Consider the following 22,694-nt stretch of genomic DNA (forward strand, 5'->3'; position numbering starts at 1 on the left):
AAGAGTGCTGCTGGTCCGTGATCTGTCCCTAAGCAGTGCTGCACAGAGCCTCACATCATGCTCCCATGTCTTCACCCCCATGTGCTACACAGTGTCTCATTCATGGCACCCCTTTGCTGTTAACCCATCTTCCAGAGCAAACATTGCTAGCGGGAAATGGTAGATTCACACAGTAACCTGGAGATGCTTGAACAGCAGATGACATGCTGCCCCTTAGGTGAAGACTGGTGCTAGGGTACCAGTACAGGGCTGTACGCTTGGTTGGCTGTTGTTCAGGACCACAGGGTGTGAGGAGGTCCTAATCCTTCTTCGGAGTTTGACTATGCCAACATAGTTAAATTCTCTGGGTCAGGATGTGCTCGTTCTGTTCACTTTTTACATGTTTTCCTGGCCTTTGCACCATCTCAGGTCACAACCTTGATCTATCCTGTATCCCAAGCACTTTTAGGTAAATGTAAGAGGAGTAGTGAACTGTAAGGCAGGGGAAGGGCAGCTTGGAGACTTCTCAATGTCTTGGGCAAGGTTGCATATTTTGTGGAGTGCTGCAGTCCACAAGGCATGAGGCAAAATGCTGCACACCTTTTAGGCACTAAACAATAAAGAACCATTTGGCTCACAAACTACCAGCAGCCAAAGTGATGCTCTGCTATGTGACACATCTGTTTTGCATTCAGATCGAGCAGAAAGGAAACACACTGTAGGCTATTTTTAACATTTCACATGAAGTGGTGGTTATGGCAGTAGGCTGATCTGTCATAAGAGTCAAAATCAGCACAGGGGAAACATACCTATTCTTTCATAGCTACTTTTACAATACAGTACATGTGTGAGTTAGTGCCTGTTTAACGAAGCTGTAGTTTTAGGCCTGACTGCTAAGCTTTTACCAAACACTCTGAAACATCCAAGCACCTGTTTTCATTTACTTTGTTGGGGTGATCTCTGGGGCTGGTATGGACTTTTACAGGTATTAAATCTTAATATCTGGAAGATAATTGAGAAACATGGATTCAGGATGTTGTGGGTGATGGCCTATATGGTATGGCCCAGTCCTTTCATCCTTCCTTAGAGATTTGACAACCCAAACCCAAAAACATCTGTAGTAAACAAGGTTTATTGTCCTATTGCTGTCTATATTCATGATTAACTGTCTGTCTCTCAACTACCCTCATCTACTTTGTATTTCCAACACACTTTTTTTAAGAAGTCCCTTGCATTCTGAAACGTTTCAGTGGTATATTGTTTCCTAATCGCAATGCCTTATTCATGTCCTCGTTATTTCACACTTCTAGAGAATGACAGGGAAGCTAAAGGCTCTTTATCTATTGCCTTGGAACATGGCTAAGACCTCCTTTCACTTACAGATTCAAGGTCTTTAAGGGGGAAAAGGGGTAGTTGCCATTGCTTCTCACTAAGCTAAAATTATTATATCATTATGGAGATTAAATAGAATAATCTTGAATGCTCTTAGTGTATTAGCATTGCCTGATTCCAACTAAGAGCTGGTGGAACAATATTTCCAGGGGACCATCTATTATTCATCTCTCTTTCTTCCACTAAATGAAAGACCATAGACATGGAGTGTAACTAGTTTTACTTTTGCTTCAAAAGAAATGCCATGCTGTTTCATCTTTTGTGTTGCTATTCAGTCAGGTCCTTTTGGAGAACTATATAACAATCTGGTTTTGCCATGGTGGGGGAGGCCATCATTTATTCTAACTGAAAATGGCTTTTCAGGAGTATAAGACATTAACAGAGAACAAGCTACAAGGTTTTATAAATCTCCAGAGATAGACAGAGAGCTCTCTAGTAAATGAGGATTCTTGTACAGCCTCCCACTCTCCTTCCCAGTGTGTCGCCAACTTTAGGGAAAATTAAACAATTTGGCAGGGGCCAAAGCCATACCGTTTCTCTCAAAACGACAGTTATAGCAGACCTTTCCTAGTAATGTTTTACTCAGTTCCTCTCACACAGATCTGCTCAGCTCCATAATTGCTTCTCATAAAATGTATTTGTCCGCATAACTCCTGCTATGTCATTCCTGCATTGCAGGGTCTCACTGGTGCTAATGAACAGAGTTCTTGCAAGTTTAGGAGCATGCAGCAACAGGGAATGGTACTGAAGTCCCATAAGGGCCTGGATTGTCACAAAAGAGTATTGCATGGTCCAGTAATTGCCCAGGGCAAGACTCTTCCAAGCTGTATACTGACCAAGTACTGTGGTACTTGGGTACCACAAATGGCATGTGTGCTCCCACAGGGGCTGAACTTGACCTGAAAGGGGGTAAGAACTAATAAGCCCACTTCACAAGCACAACAGTGCTGTTTTGAGGGACACACTGCCCTGTGCAACATGAGAAACAGTCTGTTTTCTCAGGGCTGGCATGGCAGCATATCTCTTCATGTTCACCCTTTTGGCATTGTGGATGTGGCCAGCTAATTGCAACATGTTTCTCAGGCTTTTCCAATGTGTGCCAAGTCATACTGCTGTGCCTCGTCGACTCAGAGAGAGAGACTGCTCAGTTCCCATCACTTCCTGGTGGACGAGCTAGAATAGATGTAGCAGTCTCTGCTTCAGCACATGACCAGCAGGGATTAGCAGGAACCAAGAGAATTAAACGGCACCTGCATCCTAGTGAAAGATAATCTCTGTCACAGTCTTGTGATTGGTGAGTGCAGGCTCTCCTAAAGTGCTGAAGGACACTGCTGAAGGCGATTCAGCCCTGGGGGACTTGGACATTGCACCCTCCAGGGTTAGGCAACTCTTCCCTCTGTACTCTAGCTGTACTAGAGCTGTACTGACCCTAGCTGTACTCTTTTCAAAGACTGCAAAAGGACAGATCTCAGCAGGATCAGAACTGGAAATGATGCACATAGATGTGGCTCCTTTGGGCTTCTGTTGTAGGTCAGCATAACATTTCACATCCTGTTAATAGCTTCCTAATGTATGTTTATTATTACTAGCATTATAATGTATGTGTTAATTTCTGCTATGGCAACAAATTGAGATAAGAGGCAGAGCCCTTCCTTTAAGGTGTCACCACACAGAGCCAAGGCAGACAAAGGGCTGAAGGCAAAAGCATTGTGACCGAGCTCACACTATGAGTCAAAAGCAGGACAGGGGGCTGAATCTAAGGCTCCTGGGTCAGGTCTTCCTTGCTGACACTAGCTTTTCCCAGCTCCTGCTGCTGGAGTGGCAGCAATTTACCAAAGCTACTGCTTCCGCAGCCAAAGCTGGCCACCTCCCATACACACTTGAACAGCTCCCTGCCTCTGCACAGCATGTTAGGAGGCTGTGATTTGACAGACAACCAGCTTTGGGAGGACCTAGTACTGGGACAAACATACTTTATCAGGAGGCTGCCAAGTACTGTGATCTGAAATCAATTCTGCTGGTTCAAATTTGTTCCAAAAGCGATTCTACAGGCAGGCTTTTGTGCTGTCCAGGTACTGCCCACCCCTTGACCGCCAGCAGAAGACCACTAAACAAGTAATGAGTAAAACAGGTATTTGCACATCTTGTTGTAGTGCTGGAAATTGAGAAATTCAGTACAAACTCTAAAGGGGAAGCATAAGGATCAGTAATTGTCATGTAGCAGCTCTGAAAGGGCTTGGCTTTGCTTTGGACCAAAGGCCAGTAGAGGGATTCGGAGGTGCAGGGCACAAAGCTGCAGGTTTGAGCCTAAGCAGAAGCAGTGTGCACTGACCCCAATGCCTGTCCAACAATCAACCATTTCTCAAGCAAGCTGGATGTCCCTTACGCAGCGCAGCTCCGTGCTGAGTTTGTGACTACCCCTTCTGGGCACGTGCAGAGAGCAGAAGGCTGTCCCATGGCCGCAACAGCCTGGCTCAGTGTGCAGCGCCTGCTGATTTGAGCTCTAATTGTACGCAAAATCCCTACAAAAACAAAGGCGCAGCTGCTGGCTCATTTTGTGTGGCAGCCCTTAGTTAATGCTGTGTAATGTGAGACCTGCTCCGCGCCAAGACCACTGTGTCCCTCCCTTCCTTCTGCTTCCCTCCCCACATCTCCAAGCTCAAAACCTGCCACCTTCCCACCCCAGATAAGGAACACCTCAGGGCAGACTTTGCATAAGTGGACAGGAGCAAAATCCCTCACAGCACAGGCTCCATTCTGCTTTGTATTACCCACTTGGAAATGGTCAGGATTAAATCCCTCTTTGATTATGCAAGTTCACATGTTGCACATACACCAGACCCACAGCAACACCTGCAGAGGAGTATAGAAAATTAACATCTCTGTACTAAGGTGTGAAATCCACTCCCATGGGACAAATTCACACCCAACCCTCTTACACACACACACACACACACACACACACGCGCATGCACACACACAGAGCAGTGAAGGGCACTGAGGCTGACATTAAAACCTGTGGAAGATACATCCTCACCTATTGCTGATGGATGCTTCTTCTGTGGCAAATTGCTGGGACCCGCTGGTAGCTGATGAAGTTGTAGAAACCACCCCGTGCAGAAGGGATTGTGGCCACCACATGACAAATGTGCTCTCTCTCCTCTCTATTGTCCCCTCTAAAAGCTGTATGAGATTAAGGCTGGAAAGGAAGAATGGATGCATTTTACTTGGGGGGGGTGGGGGTGGGGGGAATTAGCCCCTTTGAGCAAATGTCCTTAGGTGTCAACCACCTTACTTAGGTATTTAAATCCCTCTGAAAATCTGTCCATGCATTAGAGAAAGGTTGCACTGCCCTTGAAAAACAAATTCTGCGGGTGCTGCCTTGGTCCACTGCTTCCTATTAAACTTCTCCCTGTTCAGGGAGAACAGCAAGCAAGTCAAAAATTAAATCTAGCATTGCTTTCCACTGCCTTCCTGCCTGCAAAATGGAGGTGATGAAGGCCATGGCTCTTGCTGCAGTAGCACATTTTCCCCACAGCATCTGTTCTGCCATTATTTACCTAGGTTGGCAATAAAAGCTCCTGCTTTTGTGAATTCAACCAGTGTAGATGGTGTGAAGCTGTCAGTTGGATTGTGGCCCTGATTTGGTCAGCTGTTGTCAAAAAATACTAATGACTATTAACTAAAGATCTGCAGACATTCGTGAAGATAGCTGTTGTTTGAAGACAACTTCTTTGTAATAAAAAGTACCTCAGAAACATAGGCGGTCAGAACAATTGTCTTAGAAGTCATTTATAGCTAGGTGATATATTCTACCAATGCTGCACTTAAAAGAAGAGCAATGGAGAATGGCTTGTAAAAGCCACCCAGATACAGACACCGGCTGTTTTGCAGGGCCCAACACTTAGGCTATTACCACGAGGATCTTAATACTCAAAGCCTTATTGACAAAGTATTAGCCCATTCAGTCCTGATGCTACTTGAAAATCTGTACTTTTTTCCTCTGCAATTTTATTTTTTCAGTAATTTCTAAACATGATGATTGCAAAAATAAGCTTGAAAATCTGGGCAGCTAAAGTTCAAAATCCAGAGGCCAAATACTAATGTGTCATTTTAAGAGAGATTTTCATTTTCATGCCAATTTGATGATTTTTGAACACTTAGGATTGGCAAGACAGACTGTATAACGTTTTGTTGAGAACACAGGCTTCAAATCTTGGCATATTCAGGAATCTGGATTTTAATAGAATTTTTGGGTTGTTTTTTTTTTTTTAGTTACAAAAAGAAATATCTTAATTCATTTTATTTTATGGCAAGCTCTTCAGGCCTGATTTCTGGATGACTTTTTTTTTAAATAACTGTCCTTGTTCTACAAAGTCTCTGGTTTGGCTGAATCAAATATGAACAGGCTCATACATGTTATCGATGGAAGATCTGGATGATGTTACAAATGTCTAAAAACCTCTAGAATGTTTCAGAAACACATAGGGTAATTTTTGAAACTTTCTGGAATTACTCCACTAATAGCCTTTTCCCACAGGAAATTACTATTCTACCCCCAGCAATAAACATCCGGCATCCTCCAAATGACACTAAGCTGATGAATTGTGAATAGTGCTTTCTCTTTATCCCCACACAAAATTACACGTGTTCAAATGCACATATACATGCACACACGAACTCCATGATCTAAACACAGAATGTTTTGCCAAATACAGCGTCGGGATCTTTTTCTCTCCTTACTAATTCCTCTACCATCTCAAGAGCTGCATGTCCTGTGTTGCACAGAAGGTCATATTCAAGAAATGTATCAACCCTCCCTTTGCTGAGTCTGTAAAGTAGATCTGAGCCAACTAAATGGTTTATCAGCTGCCCCAAGCAGACTGGTAATCCTTGCTAAAAACTGAGCCACGCTTTCATTATTAGCACACTCTAAAAACTAAACTCCTTTTGATACACTGTATAGTATTAGTGCTCTTAACGTAAGAGGTTAAAGGTTAAAGAGGACAATTGACTCAAGGCTCATTTAATTAATATCGTTCTACCAGAAGAGGCATTGAGCAGGTAGTCTGTCTGAACAACCTTCCTTGAAAATGAAGAAGTATGGTCTGCTGGAGGGCTACCCTCTCCCGTGAGCTGAGTTGCATTGAATTTGAACTGTGAAAGGGTAAATCCAAATGGCGTGTGTATGACATCAGCAAAAAAACTCCATATCCTGGTGTCCTGGTTCCGGCAGGGATGGGGTTAATCTCCCCCGGAGCCGGCAGGGGGCAGGTATTCCATACCACGTGACCCATGCCCGAGCTATAAGAAGAGCTAGCCGGGGCGAGAGGAGGAGTCGCCACTCGGCGGTGGGCTGCGGCGGTGCGGGTCTGGTCGGTACGCTTCGCGGCGGTACTGTAATCGCGTTTTTGTCTTTTCCTTTTGCTGTTCTGTTAAATTGCACTCTTTTAACCCACGAGTTTGGCCTTGTCATTTTCTTTTTCCACGACTGTGGGAGTTGTGCGAGCGGCTGTGTGGTTCTTTGTTGCTGGGTGGCGCCAAACCACGACACCTGGCAAAATCAGTGTGGCACGCAATGATCTGTTGCAGCAGTAGCATTACATTGTTATACTGCTAAAGTCAGAGTAATTATCTAAAGTTTAAACACATGTAATTTCTGTTGCCCTGTTGAAACATTTCTGATCTTGAAGTTATTCACTCTGTTATGTTCTTGTGTTCATATGTTCATGCTCATGTTTAGGGTGATTATTGCTGTCCTCTGGACTATCCCTGGTTTGTCCACATCCTTCTTCAAACAGCAGCCTCGAGTCTTGCAGGAGAGGCTTACTGATGCAGCACAGCATGGGATGTGCCTTTTCTGTGACTTTGTTGTTTCCCACCATTTGTGATCCATAATGACTCAGTTGTCCTTTCCTAGAGTCATTCATCCCCACTTGTATGTATGTAGTTGTGTCATTCTGTTTATTTGTTCCCTCTGAGCAGCATCTTTTTCCTGTTTGTCAAAATCCCATTTCATGGAGAGGCTGCCTGCTATGCATTCGTACTCCCAAGACCATAACCAGACTTCTCGACCTTTACAGTTTTGCCAGTGTGTGACACAGGCCATAGCAATGTGTGACAAATGACAGAAATGTGGAACACTTGTGCCCCATTGCATAGCGTGCTGTAATTGACAGATTATGATCATTTTTAACCATAAAAACTGTTTACAGAGTGCTTTTTCAGAGAGCATGAGTCACATAAACCAGTTTGGGTCACACAAAGTTTATAACTGATTTGAAAATTGTTTCTGTGAACAAACTATCTGATGGCTAAAGCAGAGGATCTCAGCTGGGAATCTCCATTGGTACCTACAAGAGTGAAATGAAGGCCAAAAGAGGAGACAACATCCCGCTGACTGAGCTCTTCCTGTGTGTGACCTCTTCTGTAACCCTGCAGGTGTTCCTACCCCTCCCCACAGAAGCTGGATGAGGTGTAACCATTTGTACATGTGCTACCATCTTCTAAATCCTCTCCCTCATGCACTTGGGGCTTGAGCATTGGGACTTCTCTCTTCCCCGTTCAGTCCCTGCCAGCAGCACGTCAATAGGCACAATGTTTTAGAAAGATCAGGCCCCAGCTGTCAGAAAAAGTGGGTGAAACAAGATCAGTGGCCATGTCTGAGAATGTTCTCGCTTGCTCACTGGAAGCATGTGGCAGAGCCAGGGATAAAGCTCAAGTCCCCTTCCGGCACAGGACAAAACCTTAATTGTCTAACTGCTTCCTCCATCCGTACCACTTCTCCAGTGGTGGTTACAGCGTTAGCTAGTAGAAAGCAGAATGGTGCCAGAAAACAAGGTGTGCATCCTGTGGCGGGGATGGAGTCAGCAAGGCGTCTCTGACCCAGAGGAACAAGAGACTACTGGCATTGCTGGCCTGGGATCTGTAATTGTAAATGTGGCGGTGGAGAGTGGGAGCCCCACAAAAAGGAGTCTTTCACCCTCCCCCGCCATGCCAACACAAATCCAATGAATGCATTGGGAAGATAATAGTACCAGTTTTATAGCAGCTTTAACCCAGCTCACATTTAAATGTGCAATCTCACACCCATTCTAAAAATTTGCCACATTTAAGATTTGCAATTAAAATGAGGAAGCCTTGGTGAACATTGCTCTTCATGAGATGCTGCAGAAAAGCAATGGGGGTTTTTCTGTGTTGTTTTTAGAAAGCTGCTACCACACTGCCCTCATTCCATGTATGTATTGATTATGAGAATAAACTAGCAGTGAGAACTAACGCAAAATCACCAGAAAGGGAAGTGTAAAAAGCTTTTGAAAAAGTGCAAAGATGTCTGTTTTGTTACCTGGAAATCCATTGCCATATTTGCTCTTGTAATTCTCACTTGCACTAACCACAAGAATCAAACATTACAATGGGATGCAGCCCTGGATAGGGAAGAATAGATAGCTTAGACTGACTGAGCAAAATTTGACATCTACCTTCCTTACAAAGTTTATCATAAGAGTTGTTATTTATCACGGTTAGACATGCAGGGGTTGTCCAGGAGGGGTTCTGACCTAGGTTTCACGAGGAACAGTCTGGACACAGAAACACATAGCTGAAAGTTCGTCCCCGCTCTACCTCTCCGCCCCCCAAAAAAGGAGGAAAAGCATATTTTACTCCTTCAGAAACCAAATACGTTTGCACAAAGATGTTTCAAGTATGGAGAGCTGCAGCTGGTCCTACATAATCTCTGCAGCAAAAAGTAAAAAGCTCTAATAAAAATTCAGGTTCTGAGAAAGCTGCTCCCTTCTGCAGTTACCACTAGATCTGCACTGCAACAGCCACTGTAGACTGCTTTACATTCATTGGTTACTACAGTAATTTTAATGAAGTGCTTAAAGATGTAGGAAAGCATAAAGTACCAAGACCACACTGCTCAATATTTTTTTATAAGCATTGGCAATTAATGGTGAGCACTAAATTAGAAAGCTTTTTCAGTTTGTTGGCAAAGTTATCTGCAAACATATTGCATGATAACTCTTCTCAGGATAATGGTCTGTCATGAAAATTCTGCCGTTCAGGCAAATATTTGATAACTTTTCAGAGCCTGCTAATTTTCAGGACATAGCTACTTATTTCATAGTAAAGGGACAATAAATAAAAGAAGACATTCTCATTAGTGTTCAATGTTGCAATGTCATTAAGACAATTTATTATGTCAGGGGAAAAGCTTTCCTAATTCAGCTGCACTCATTTTTGCTCTTGTCTTCCCAGTATTTGTTATATGCTTATATGAAAGCGTAAGTAATAGAGTCATAGCAGTTTAGCTGATGAGTTTGAATACTTTGTAGCACAAGTATGCCTAGAAATGAGCTGGTCTCACCTAAGAGCTAGATATTACTAAAAAAAAAAAAAAAAAAAAAAAGAAAAAAAAAAAGAAAAAAGAACACACCCTTGCAGCTCCTGTAATTAGCTGCCCCTTTTTGGAAGGCAGCATGTCCTCCCTCTGTACACTCAGGGGACTGACTTTTGCAGTCAGAATCCATACAGTGCCCCAGACCCCACAGTGGGTTGGAGGAGTTGAGGGGCCCTTTCCATCAGCTTACATTGCCCATATGCATGTGGTTGGTGAAGCAGCTCTCCTAGTGTGGTCTCACCAGGAGAATCTCCATCACAACTTTGTCATTTTTCACATGACAGTAATAACAGCAGATATCCAGGGGCTGGAAATTCCCAAATTCATACCCAAGCCTTCACATGAGTTTGCTTCCAAGTCCTCTTGCCAGCATGCTTTTAGCAAGGACTGAGCTCTTGTGGGACATGGTGACTACTGCTGCAAAGAAAGTCTGTCTAAGCTGCTTTCCTGGACATGCAAATAGTGGTCATGCCGTCTTCTTCCTAACAAGACCCACACTTGCACATTAGTTAATGTGTATAACAGCATCCACAGCAAGGGATCTTAGACCCTAGCCTGGCAAAATCATGGTGCAAAGTGTGCTGTGTTCTTTTTGCCACCAGGTGGGTTGTCAATGTTTCAGGTTTTGCCTTCAGTCATGCATGCACTTCCCCTACACATACTGATGTTGCTCTGCCAGCTTAACGAGATCTAATTGGGTGGAGCTGGTGGATGTATGTGGTGGAGTGCTTGCGCTGATGAAACAGTTTTATAGTTTCTGGAAAGAAGTAAGGAGAGTGTCTAGCTTTGGAGGCATTTAGGCCCGTCAAGGAAAACCACTATTTTATTCAATACAAGCCAGATATACTGGGTGCAGCTAAGCATTTTTTGATCCTTGAGGACATGTATGACCACCTACTATTAAAGTCCAGCTGAAGGCAAGACATGAGGGAGTTGCACTCACAACAGAGAAATTTTCTAATTACTATGGAAACTCTGACTTCCTCCGCTCATCCCCTTGTGTTTCCTTCACCAGTACAACCTGCTACGGTGAGTCATCTGCCTGGGGCTTAATGAAGTTAGTCTGCAGTGTCAAAAGCAATTAAAGTGCTTTTGCAGAACAGCTCCACACAGTTACTTGTCCTCTTGAGAAGTCCTGTGCTGCATCTGCAAGGACTCCCCTACGATTGTTGAGGAACAGTTGTGCTGGTTTTACATGTGAGAATAATAAACCAGGATTGCTCTTGTCCTCTGTGCAGCGTCGCTTACGAGGCTGGCCTGCCCTGGGTTCAAGCATGTGGCACCTGGAGTCATGGAATGGGAGTGGGAAATGAAACTTGGAGGAGGATTGAGAAAGGAGGTTAGTATCAAGGCCCCTGGTCCCAGATTAGATGTGGGTTTACTGTCTTCCTGCAGCTCCCACAGACTCACCCTCTGGGGGATGCAGTCTTCACGCTTCCGCTGTCTGAGGGTACAGGCAGTCCCCGTGAATATTAGTCATAAAAAGACATGGATGTGCTTAGGATTGCTTAGGACTCTGGCTGAGGTGCTTCAGCTGGAGACCAGCAGGAAACCCTGTCCTTTCCAGTCCTTCCCCACACTGAGCACCAACAGCTCAACTGTGAACATAATCTGTCACAGTACCGAGGGAATAGATTCATTCCTACTTCAGGGGACAAGGGGCTTGATACTAGGTCTTTTACACCCTGGCTAAGCACACCAACATTCCCTTGTTCCAAAGCCATGCTCCCCCAAGCCATACTCCTGTTGAAAGCTGTGTAGAAATGCAGACATTTCTGCAGAAATTCTCCAGTAGCAATAAGTCAGTGCTTCCTGAAAGACTTCTCTCTGTCAAAGAATACCCCACCTCAGCTCACACTCATGCTAATTCGCATCCTCTGGGATTTTCCAGCTGAGCAGATGACATTGACAGCTGGCTGGATGTTCCCAGTTTCATCTCACTCTCCCTCAGGCCTGTGACTTGTTGGTGTCTTGCTTTTGCTGATGATGAAGCTGATCCTCCTTCCCCACACAGGGCCTTAAAGCCGAAACTGAAGCTCAGGTGGAGCAAGCTCTACACACAGTCAGAGGAAGTGAGTAAGAGATGAACAAAGCTGAGAGGCAAATGCATGGGAAATTCAGGGACTGACTCCCAAAGCCAGGGTGGAAGGCACCCGGAGGAGAGTGAAAGAAAGAAAGTTGCTCCACATATTTACAGGGGGAAATAAGGATAGCTGCAGATACAGGGAAATTGGTATGTGAAGCAGTAGCAGGATTTGAGAGGAAGGCATAACAAGTAGAGTAGTTCTTAACAGCTCTTATTCTGGAAAAAGGAAGTGTGGCAAAAAAGAGGGAGCAGCTTGCTTTGTAGCTGTGGCAGCAGCAGAGATCTAGCACCCTCTCCTCCTGCTCATGCCTCCTCAGTACATGTGCCTGACCCCACAGTGGAACCGATGGGATCCCAGTTTCCTTGTTCTCTATGGTTTGAGTTTTGTTTCTTCAGTTTTTAAGCTTCCTTCCTGGTCATCTCATTCAAGCAAAGCAAAATAGATATGTATTTTTCATCTTTTGTGCCTCATCTCAAGGCTTGTGGTTTTATGCAGCCAACTCCGTGTAATGTTTCCTGTCAGAGGATGGAAACAGGGCCCACAAGCAAGGATGTGTGTGTGTGGTCTCAGGAGGTGATGTGAATACTTGGGAAATGTCCTGGACCGAAAGCGTGCACCAAAGGAGATCACTTTAGAAATACGCAGCCTGCTCTGCCTCTAGCATACAGTCTGGTGGGAACTGCTCTTGGACTGTTCCGCAGTGCATTTCTTTCCATTACAAGGCTAGGACAACGGGTGCGAGAGAGCTAACTGAGCCGCAGTCATTCGGGAAGAATCAGGTCCTGTTTCATTGCTTCAGCACAGTGCTGAGCTGGTATTTTCTTCCTCTCTGAGCTTTTCAAGCTGCCAACCCCCCTGGGTGTCAGTGCTGGTAGTAAGTATCACCATTAGTAAAGAGCATCACCCAGCTCTGTGCTGGGCACACCTGTCTTGAAACTGGTATGGGTACCAGCATACGAACTCTTGTACAGTGATTTGTTCCTCACCATATCTCTCCGTCCCTCCTTTTTCCTTCCACACATAGTGCCTGCCCCTGTGAGGGTGCAGGCAGCAGGAGCTGCTTGCAGGCAGCAGAGCAGGGGCATAGAAGGTGCCATGGTGGGTGGCCCCACATCCCTGAAGAAACATAGAGTGACAGGGCTAAGAACCAAACCAGAGGTGCACTGTCATTCCACCCTGCCTCTGTCAGTTTAGGAGTGCACAGTTGAGCATGAGCAGTCTGTTGTAAGGCTTTAGGCTGCTCTGCCAGGTGCTGTTCCTGATCACTGCTGCCCAGCAGATCTGTCATGGAGAGCCTCAAAGCCTTTGCTGCAAAGCACCTGTTTTACGAAGGGGGTAGTATTCTTCACCACAGCTGGCACAGGCTTCCTTCCTAGAAATCAAGAAGAGGTAAGCAACAAAGCTCTCATTAAATAAGCAAACAAACAAACTGTAATGCCACGCAGACAAACCCAGATTTTCTTGTGCTTCCCTCCCTTGACCAGAGCCTGTGGCACTGTGCTTTGAAAAATAGTAATTTACAGCACAATGTGAAGGAAGAAATGTTGCATTAATATTAAAAGACCTAGCAAGTCAAAACCAGCTTAGTCATGAGCGAAATAGCCTTTGTAACACCCCATCAGCTGTCTGATGTCCTCTACCTGGTGTACAAACCTGCTGCTTCTACAGCACTGCTTTTGGGGTTATCTTTGGGTTTAGGGTGTTGGGTTTTGGGATGAAACCTGATCTGTGGCAGAAATACCTACTCCAGACATGAGGAATGCCACATGGACATTTCCAATGACAGCTGTTTGAAACAGGGTGGGGAGGGGATAGGGGTGGCAGGTGGTACCCTCTGGGTGCAAACAACTCCTATTGTGAGATCTCCAAAATAAGATGAGAGAAAATTTCCATTCCTGCACAGCCTACAACAGCAAGCAAATAGGCAAGCAGCACACTAGCACCACAGCCAGCTTGCTTTTAGTCAGTAGCATCTCCAGACTGCAATTTGTAAGATATCGCACATCAGTTTCTGCTAGCTCACCATGCAGCAGAAGTGGAGAAGCTGGCTTCTCAGGAGGTGGTGGAGTGCAGCTATCTCATTTCAATGCTTTGAGCATTGTGGTGTAACCTTCCTCTGCCCATGAGCTACAGAGACTGTTTTAACACCCCCATTTTCCATTCCCTTTCAGCCATTAGGTACCTCTGATCACTTACTGAGTGCAGGAAACTGCTGCATGTGCTCACTGAAAGACTGCTCCATCACTGGAGCTCTTGCATGTTTCTTGCAAACGAAGAATAGGATGATTATTGGCAGTTTTTTGGGTGACACGACATCTGAATCAGCCTTGGAAAACCGTTACCTTGTCCACAAATTCTCAGAGTGTTAGTACAGATGCAAAAAGAGATTGTAAATTAGCCTGAGAAAAATATGATTTAGTGATCAAATATTCATTGATATTCAGAGATAAATGACTGGGGAGACTCCCAACTGTTGCATATTTTCAGTTCTCCATCAGTATAGCAAGAACAACTTTTGCTTGCTGGGGTCTGCCTATTTCTAATTCTCAGGGAGAGTGCAGTCTTGTATATTTTGAGGACAGAGCCAAATCAGGTGAAGAGTTTACTGCCTCTGGCTGTTCTTTACTGCCAGTCTTCTGGAGTCACAGTTGAGCTACACTTTTGAGGGTACAGTGCTAATTTGGAGTACCTCTATATAGACCAGTAACAAAATACCTTTGTTCCAATGGAGTCATGTTAGAAGTAGTCCTGCTGACTCCATCCTGAGGGGAAATAAGGAAATTCGTAAGTAAGGGGAAATAAGGGAATTCTCTTAGATATTAGTTTTAGAGAGTTTGGAATGAAAAAAATAGTTCTGATTTAGAGGCTATGTATAAGGCTGTTAAAATAATAGCTCTGCATAGCTGAACATTTCTGGGCAGTAGCCATGTCAAGTTCTATTTTCTGCAGTTGTTTCAAATGCTTGAGTTGCCCTGATTTTGTTTGGAGGGGCAACACTATCCATTTTTGCATTGGTTTGTCAAGATTTTCATTGCTTTACGGCGCCTCAGACAATTTGAGGTATGCCTTTGGATATAACATGTCATAAACCAAAGCAGAACAAAAATTTATTGTGCCTGTATGCCAACACTTTGAGCACTGGGTGCTTGCTAAGGCCTTTAGCAGACCCCCTTCACGTATCAAATTGTGTGCTTCCTCAGTCATCCCTGGCTCTAGCAATGCATGTGAGGGCAATGTCACTCTTGTTAACCCCTCTTGTTCCATGATCTTATTTTGCCTTAGGATACCATGAGGCACATGCACTTGCAAAGTCATTATGGTAATAAAATAGTGTCCATGTTTCAGGTTTCATATTGCTAAGTATCACATGGCACATAGCACAGAAAGATGCTGTCTTCAGGTTATGCTTCAAACCCTGCTCATTTCAGTATACAGGCCAGCAATGCAAACAATCTGTTTGGCTAACTTAAAACACACCCCCCCAAAAAAACAACAACAACAACAAAATGGAAAAGAAAGAAACAAAATTGGGTATCAGTTTTAGCAGCAACCCCAGGATGATACGACATTGGTGTTGCTGTTATGTGATTATAGAATTGTCAATGGATTTGCTTGTTGTGAAAAGTCACAGAGGAAGGAGGGAAAAACTCCTTGGATGATTCATTGTCTGTGTGTGGAGATGGAATCTCATTACCAGCTTCATTAAATGTCTCCCAGTTTTCATAAGAAGGGAAGAGTTTAGGGGAGGGATGATGAAGACATGAAGAGAGAAGGAAGGAAAGTGACAGGCACGGGATGAGGTTTGAACACGGCTCTGACAGATACCCTATCATTGCCTAGTGGCTAAAAATAGGCTGCTGCTAGTGTATACATAATGGATATTCAGTCTGTCTCTAAACTAGGTTTGTGCAGGTTTTACAAATGCCTGTTTTCTTCTCAGGAGGACAGAAGCAGGCTGCAGCCCTACACACAGGCACACAAACTCCCCAGTCTCATTTACGCTCATTTACACTCACTTAGACTTTTGTTTAGACTAGGGATGAAGTAAACCCCGCATGCTCAGTCTAAGGGGCCTGGCTCCCACTTCCACCAAACCCCTTTATGCTTCCGGAGGAGTGGAAATGGGCTCGGGAACCAGAAAGAATGAGACCCTTGTGCAGGGCCAGGTTGAGGCAGAGCTGCTCGGGCAGCTCATCCCCAGAGATTTACAGGGGCAGGTTTCCAGCTGGTGTCACTCTGAGGAGCTCTTGTAGCCAGTGGAGCTGCAGGGATTTATAGTTGATGAAGCTGAGACTCCCAAGCCTGTAAGCATCTGGTGCTGACTCACTGCTCGGTGCAGCAGCTGGGTACAGATACAGTGTGAGAAGGCACTGACATCTCATGCTTTCTGCAGCAAATGCAGCGGTAAAAATGGGAGCTTGTCAGGATCTGCTCCTCACCCTAAAGAAAAGGCTTGCTCTGTCAGCGGGTTGTTTAAATTTTGTTTTCCATTCTTTGCTTAAAAAGAGATTTCTTCATCCAAATGCCCTTCTTCTCACTGCCCACCCCGACCCCCAAGAAAATACATGTAAAAGTAGCTTTAGTCACAGAGTATTGGTTCTGTCACATTACTGGCAGTAGTGTGTAGCCCTGTGCAAACCGCTGCCTGCCTGTGCTGCCTAACTCCTGCCTACGTGAGCCCTCCTCACTGTCAGATGTCTCAGCTTCCACATGTACTCAGTGAGAAGCTAGATTTATTGCAGTGATAAGTGGTCTCTGAAGTGCAGTCCTGCTGCTCAGTAATTGAAGCAAAGAGCCAGGCTCTTCCCAGGCCTTGGGTGACTCTCAGAATGGCCAGCACTGCCTATTCCCTGTAGTGTCCCTGCTTGTACTTCTTTCCTGTGCCCAGTGGCAATGCCTCCCTGAGAGCTCTGCCCTCTTCTGTCTCCAGGCCTGTGGCTTAGCTCCATCCAGGCATGGGTAAGCAGTTGGGTTTTGAGGTGTATGTGTGCTTTCCTCTTCCTGCCAACATAAGTGCTAGTTAAAGAAAAGGAAAACCCTTGTCTCAATTCTCTTGTTGTCAATGGACATCAGTCATGAGCATCTTCCTCAGAGTTGAAACATTACAAATAGAGTGTGCTTGGTATGGGCAGCTGCTTTTGACAGAGTGGTCAGGCAAAGCTGCGTTTCCTAGGCAGCTTTTGCTCGAGGCTTTCAGAACAGCTGTCCGGAAAAAATCACATTAGGAGGGGAGTGCAGTCACTGCTGGATGGGTAAGAGGCAGCCCAGGCTGGAGGGAAGATCCGCATGCTGTAGTTGGTTGTATTCCTTTTTGCTTGCTTTGTTTGTTATTCAAGGACTTTCTCTGACACCTCCTTTACGAGCACTGCCTCGCTGCTTGGGCCCCAGCAGGCAGATACATGGAGCCTTCTGCAGGGATCCCAGAGGGGCTGAGAGCTGTTTCTGCATGGAAGCGTTTAGGGAAAGCATCAGGAAATGAGAAGAGGTCAGGCTGCGAGAACTGGAGAATATGGCTTGAGTTACTTCACAGCTGAAACATGCTGACTAAGGGTAATTAGGTATTTTCCTAAGCGGTGTGCCTGTCTGTATTTCCAACCCAACACAAGCTGTGTAAAACATGGAGGGATGGTGTAGCAGGCACTGCACAGGAAAGTGAGGAACCATACCAGAGAAGCTGGGGTGACCCAGCAGATCCTCAATGCCCAGGTCAGCCAGGGAGAAATGCCAGAGATGTACAGTCACACTGCTGAGCCTGGATGGGATCCAATCCCAGGGGCCTCAGCTAGATTTTAAGGCTTGTTATGTTGAATGCACTGGAAAAGCTGCTTGCATGGATGAGGCTCCTTACCCTTCTGACTGCCGCAGCATGAATTTCTAGGCTCTGAGAGGTGCACAAAAGTCATCCAGGGCAGTGCCTGAAGGCACCACGGTTGTAGTTCCTCCCATTCCATCACACAGAAAGAGGCCAGAAAGTGAAAATAGGGCACGGTTTCCCAGGGTGTCTTGTTTCTACCAACTGCTGTGACCCTTGGCAGTAGTGGAGGGAAAAAGAGAGACTGCATGCAAAGAGCTCTAAGAATGAAGCAGAGCTGTTAGCATTACTGAACTGAGATCTTTCATACCTACATGTGTCTTGGAAGATATTAATTAGCATCCATGTTGCAGGCCGTAGGCTGATCCTGACTTTGAATAAATGCCTCTGAATAAAAAGGATGATCAAGTTGTCTGGGGGCTGGAGAGAAACAAGGTGCATGGGAGACAAGTCAGTAATCCATAAACCTCTGACTGAGTATACCCAGCTTGTTAAGCACTGGCAGCAGAATTGCTTGGCTTATGAGCAATGATATATGGGACGCAATAGTAAAGTCTTCAAAAACATTCTTGATTCAGTTGCAGCACGGATGGTGCAACAGGAGGCAAGAGGTCCAGACAATGTTGGAGGCAAGAGCAAATTCCACAAGTTTAGCAAGCTTAGAGACTTACCTGATATTATGTTCAAGCAGAATACTTGTAACTACTATCCCAGCAGCCGTGGGGGTGGGGTTGGGACCACAGCTGTCAACACCGTGATTCAAGATCCGTTGATTTCATCAAGAGATGTTCACTAATAAATTCAGTACATACATCAAGCCAAATCCACTACAGACTTAGGGAGCCATGTTGATGTCTGTGAAGTTAAACAAGCAGAAAGTGGTGCTTATGGAATATAAGAACATTGTAGGGTTAATTTGTTGAAACTGTAAAGGCCTAAAGAGATATCAGTGGGCTCAAAAGCTCACCTATCTTTTTCCAACTCAATCCATTAGTCTATCAAAAGATACTGCCTTCCAATACAAACCTTAGCTCATTTAAAAGTTAAGATGTACTACTATGTATGAGTTTTGAAGAGGGTACTGTTGCCTGCTCACCTATGTTACTGCAAAAAATACAATTAAATCTTCAGTAGTCTGACATGGAAATCTCCTGCCGTCAGCAAAAACATTGCAAGCAGCCATTATATTTAGCAGGGCATGCTAAAATGGAATCATTAAAAAAGGTTTAAGGTCCATCAATAGGTTAAAAAAAACCAACCTCCTCTGTTTTAAGATGCCAAGGAAAGCATCAAAGCTTTTCTCTGAAAGAAAGAGGTGGCTGCTAACAGTCAACTGAGTACAATTCCAGAGCTGTCCGAAACACAGAGTAGCAACTAGCCCTGAAGGACAAGCGCATATTTTCAGATGAGGAAGATACTGTGCCCAAGATCTTCTTCATGCAGATCTAAGCAATGGCCACAATACAATGAAAAAAAAAACAAACAGAGACTGTATCTGCTGTTTTGTCATTAGTGACCCAATTGGGAAGTCCCTGTGGAACAATGTCTATAATACACTGTTTTCATGAGACAGATAATCTCACTAACAGGGCAAACCATAAAGAACAGAGAAAGAACGTACAGAGCCAGGAAAGGCGAGAGACCAGAGACACAATTTAGTTACTAATGGTTTTTGTAAGAAGCTGGATAGCTAATGTTCAGGGAAGAGCAAATTTCATTGAAATTACACTGGTGTAGAAAAAAAGCATATTCAACATTTTGTCCTTATCTGAGCACCCTGGTGGTGGAACAGCTTATGTGTCCATCTCCATGAGAAATCACAGAGAGGATAATCCACACTGCTGAGTTTGATGGTAGCGTGTGTTCATGGTGGCAATATCGGAGCAGAAAATCTTGTGAGAGAAAAAACAGAGGTGGAGGAGATCCTTTCCAGTAGTCACTGATTGTTTACAGGCAGACAGGGAGGGAAGAGAGTCCAAAATACCACAAAGCTTATTGAGGGAGGGACCCTGTCTGCACCTGGCCCATATTTAGCAAAGGCCAAATGACTACAAGTCATTAAAAATGGGAGGAAAGGAGAAGAACAGTAACGCTTTCCTAGTCAGGAAAGTGGCTAGTGGAGATCTGCCAGGTGTCTGGGTTTGTCTGCCAGCGAAGAGCAGCCAGCTGGGCAGCACCTCCCCTTCTTCAGGCATGGGATAGCCCCAGGGCCCTCTTTCACCCAGGGATGAAGGATAGTCTCAGCAACCCTTTGGGGGCATGCTGAGGCACCTGTGTGCAGTGCAACATGGATGATTAAAAGCTATTTTGCTTGGTTGTCACCATGTGCATAGTGAGTGTTTTGCCAAAGCTGCAATCACAAGCTAGATTGGCACTACCTGGGGACTGGGAATACATAGCTAAATATACCCATGAAGTACCAGGCAGCCTCAGCTCCGATTTAGGAGGTGGGATGAGAGGGCAAAGTCAATTGGGAAGACACCCACAGACTGGAAAGGAGAAAAAGGGCCAACTGGAAAGTCCTGCTGTAGCTAATATGAAGACTGCTGGACTTTTGGCCCCTCTCCTAAGACAGGAAAAGTGACAAGCACCAGTGAGAAGGAGGAAGAAAACATGAACTTCATCTGGAAAGTAGAAGACAATCTCTATGGGTCAGAGCAGCTGTGCTCTGGAGCAGGTCTCCGGGGACTGTGGCAGAGAGGAGCAAGGAAAGCAAAGGATGCTGCAGCTCCATTGCTGCAATGAGTTTTTCTTTCCATGGATTTGCGACCCCAATCAGTCCCTCCTTGACCTGTTTCTCCTGAGGCTAGCCCTCAGCGGTAGTGAGTAGCCTCTGCACACTCTAGCTGTGGAGGCTATGAGCCAGGGTCCAGCTGCATGCTGGGCAACCTGTCGTCAAGGTATCCTCATCTTCCTGCAACCCAAACAGCCACATCTCAGGGCTCTAGAGAAACACCAGGAAGTGAAGACAATTTAGAGGGCAGACTGTGAGGAAATTGCCAAAGGTGACTTGAGTTATAGGCACCTAGTTTATTATCCAGTATATTCTGTAACAAGATGCTGTCCTGAGTGACCTGTTTGATGCTAAGTTTCCTTGAGTTTTGGTCCCCTAAAAATGCCTTTTAACCCCACATGCTCCAAAGGTTCTTTCTTCATTGCAACCTAACCGGAGGTGCCTATAATCATTACAGGCTGTCTGTTTATCAGCTGAGCATCTCCAAAGGAAAATTCAGTTACTTTTTATTTCACTTCAAGTCTAATGCCTTCAAGTTGCAGTCAGCATCCTCAAGTTATAACACTCCAGTCTGAAACACAACATGTGCTTTGTGTCCCTGATGTCTTCCAAGAAAGTGTTTTGCAGCCAAAAAAAAAAAGATTGCATCTAGTATACATTGAGAGACCTGATACTACCAAAAACATCTGCACAGACAGCTTTACAATAGACCAGAAAAATTGAACATACTATTTCAAAAGTGATGTTGTATTTTGCACCAAACAACCTTGTTTTAAAAAATATTTCTCTATGTGACAAGATCTTCTTGATTCCCCGAATTCCCCAAGTCTCCCTTTCTCCAGCAGGTACTGTGTCAGTTTTTGAATGGAAAACTTTTTATAGAAAGAAAAAAGGATGAGCATGTTCATCTTTTTCCTTAATCACCTCAGTTCAAGATGTACATTGCATTTACCTGTACCTGAAGTGAGGAGCAGTTACAATACCTATGGCCTTGTGGGACTCGAAGTAGAATGAATGTTTTTTTGTTGTCTGTGATACAAAGAAGCATGTTTTTTTTGTAATGAATTAGTACTGTTCTGTCCTATGCTGACCATGTTTCATACTCCTGGAGATAATATATTGTATTTGCTAGGAAGTGGACAAACCTGGTAACCCCACTGAAGTGAGGCTGCAGCAGCTCCATGCCCCAGGTCCAGGCAGCAGCGAGGCTGGGCACACGTTCCCAGCAGGCGTGCACACAGACACATGTACATACATAAATGATCTGTACAGACATGCACACTCCTCATCCACGAAAAATGTTAGAAATGGAGTTTAATGAGATTACTGGGCAGACTGCACTGATCAGGTGCAGGGCACAGCCACACAAGAAGACTGATCAGCTGCCTGTCTGCGTATGATTCTCTCCTTTTTGTCCCCTTGTTCCTCTGTTTTCTCATGGTTGTTCCACCCAAAATCACCTAAACCCCTCCCTTTCCCTGCCTTTGGTTCCTCCTCTAAACATCTAATCATGAGTCTTCTACAATACCAAAAAGCACTCCCTTGCATCCCATAAGGAGTCCTAGAGACTCATAGGCAGCAACACCCCTCTGTTTGAAAGCTCCTCCAGAAAGCTTTTCTAGTTGACTCACAGTGGTGGGTTTCATCCCTCCTGATGGCTCCTGTGACAGGCCTGGGAGGGGCCAGGCAGGGTATGATTCAGGTCCCCCCCATCTGCTGTTGTCTCTGTGCACTCCCTCATGTGGGGGCAGATGAGCTTTCATCACATAACCTAACAGTGTTAGAACGTAAAATAAAGCTGAATTGTGATCACAGTGAGATACACTCTTCTTTAAATGCTGTCATTCTTCAAATTTAAGATTAATTACATTATGGGTCTTTGTTAGCTATGTCACTTGCCAGGAAAAAAACAAACAACCCTAAACAAGAATTCAGGGTTTCCTGCTGCTTTGTATTTGTCTTTAGCTGTGCTACAGGCATGCAAATTACTTCTGCATGTTGTGGTTCCCAGATTGCCTCCAGGGATGTCTTTCACATAAACATTTTTTACATAAGCTTAGTGCTGTTACTGTTTCAAGTGTGAAGTACCACAGCCACAGCCACATGCCCATGAGGTGATGTTTTAGTTTCAGGTCTTAGGCATCTTGTGGCCTGTTACAGACTGCCCTGGCTAGTCCTTTTGCTTTGGTAAGCCTCTTACTCTAGCCGTGACCTTCAGTTTTGTCACCAGCTTTGCCTGTTACAAACTCGGGGTTTTGGCTCAAATTTTCCAATGGAATGAGTGTTTTG

The 22,694-nt window shown here is 44.8% G+C and overlaps 1 protein-coding gene across 3 annotated transcripts in view; it reads left to right on the top strand.

Moving 5' to 3' along the window:
- Positions 1–22,694, top strand: part of NRG1 (neuregulin 1) — a 103,795-nt gene that overhangs the window by 16,534 nt on the left and 64,567 nt on the right. The gene's annotated exons all lie outside the window — the stretch shown is intronic.

This window comes from Charadrius vociferus, unplaced genomic scaffold (genome assembly GCF_000708025.1).
Source record: "Charadrius vociferus isolate BGI_N301 unplaced genomic scaffold, ASM70802v2 scaffold586, whole genome shotgun sequence".
Lineage (NCBI taxonomy): Eukaryota > Metazoa > Chordata > Aves > Charadriiformes > Charadriidae > Charadrius > Charadrius vociferus.